The sequence below is a fragment of the Ailuropoda melanoleuca genome, unplaced genomic scaffold (genome assembly GCF_002007445.2).
Source record: "Ailuropoda melanoleuca isolate Jingjing unplaced genomic scaffold, ASM200744v2 unplaced-scaffold30155, whole genome shotgun sequence".
NCBI classification, from domain to species: Eukaryota; Metazoa; Chordata; class Mammalia; order Carnivora; family Ursidae; genus Ailuropoda; species Ailuropoda melanoleuca.
Genome location: NW_023200677.1, coordinates 156 through 1,737, shown reverse-complemented (window position 1 = coordinate 1,737; position 1,582 = coordinate 156). Strand labels below are relative to the sequence as shown.

General features: G+C 55.9%; 1 long non-coding RNA gene across 1 annotated transcript; it reads left to right on the top strand.

Annotated features, from left to right (window-relative positions):
* The first annotated feature begins 6 nt into the window (after positions 1 to 6).
* On the top strand, positions 7 to 1,582 carry LOC117798305. Its single transcript, XR_004622869.1, has 2 exons — positions 7 to 196; positions 762 to 1,582. It is a non-coding gene; the product is annotated as an uncharacterized LOC117798305 (long non-coding RNA).

Below are 1,582 nucleotides of genomic sequence, written 5' to 3'. Positions count from 1 at the left end.
CGGGCCGGGCTGCGCGCGCCGAGAGCGCCGGCGGTCCGCCTGCGGGCGCTGACGATGGCCGGCTGACTCGTGCGGGAGCCCGCGCCTGGGCGCGATGATGCTCCTGAGGGGCGCCTGGACGCGGCGCCCGCGGTTGCTGCCGACCCCCGGACCCCGGGGCCGAGCGCCTCCGCGGCCGCTAACGCCGCTGCCTCAGGTGAGACAGAGCCGGGCTCCGGGGGCGGGGGGAGGGTGGTATGGGGGAAGGCTGGAAAAGTTTGCGCAGGGCAGCTTGGGCGGGAGCGAAAGCCGAGCGGCCGGCAAGTTCACTGCGTTTTGCTGGCCGCCGGCTCCGCGAGCGGGAGGACCCCGGCAAGTGGGCGCCCGGGCCGCAGACGTGGGTCCCCAAGTCTCCAGACGCAGTCACGCCCAGGGGTTGAAGGAGGGCGAGGCCGCGGCGGCGAGGGCATCACCTCCGTCCGGGGTGCGGGGACCACGAGGCGGCGCCCCGGGGAGCTGCAGAATCTCTCCGGGAGGCAGCTTCTCCGCGGCCGAAACGCGCTCAAGAGGAAGTTTTCAGAGTCACTTTGCCGTCGGCTCGGTCGTGGGTGGCGAGAGGGGCTAAGAAAACGACCGAGCAGAGTGACTGCCCCGAGTGTGCTCACTAGCCACTCCCTTGTAAAGGGGGAAGAAAAACTCGCGTTTCGTTCTGAGACATGGGTGAATCATGAGTGTCGGTGAGTAACAGCTGGCCTGACACAGTGGTATTGTGGCCTGTGTAGAACCGTTGCTTGGAGGAGAGGGAAGAGTGGATGTGTCCTAGAAAGACAGATAGGGGGAAAATGCTGCGTGCAACTCGGATTGGGATGGAGCCTGACAGGAGCCCTCACTGAGCCTGAGGAGGAAAGACAGCCCATTAAAAAGAGCCTTCCAGGTGCGTGTGGTTGGGCAGCGCGCGTTGCTTCTGAGTTTTAATTCTCAGCCCCCCTCCCCCCATTAGTTTCAGATCGTTAAAGAGAAAAATATGTTTAGCTGTGCAGTTTGCAAGAAAAACAGAGAAGCCAGGCCATTATCTTGTCACTTTCACTTCCTGTTTTTTTTTTTACCCCCTCCAGCTATTTCAGGGCTTCACAGTTTTGAATGCTGGAGGAAATATTTAAATACATATTTAAAATTCCTTCCCTGAGTGTTTGAGAGAGAATGAGGAAGGGCATTTTGTTACTAACATCTAGGAAAAGGGGCCAGCTCCTTAAAATGATAGATTTAGCAGTAAATTGGAGAGAGGGGTTTCCACTTTGTGAAATTGTACTTTATTAGAAAGTGTTGCGCTTCATGGTTAAAAATATACCCAACAGTGAAACAGCCCAGTAGGAGGAACCCCCTTCACTATACCACCATTTAAACGTAAATGATTAATTCAGTTTTCTATTAAGGCTATCTAACCAAATGTTAGATGGAGTAGAATTGTTACAGAGCCCAAGACTCGCTGCCCTTTCTCAAATGATCATCTCTAAGCTCCTCTGTCTACATTTCCCACCTGTTGCTAGTCTCACCTGGTGCCACTGCATGCCCCAGCAGGAATATGGATGCCCTTTAAAAAAAA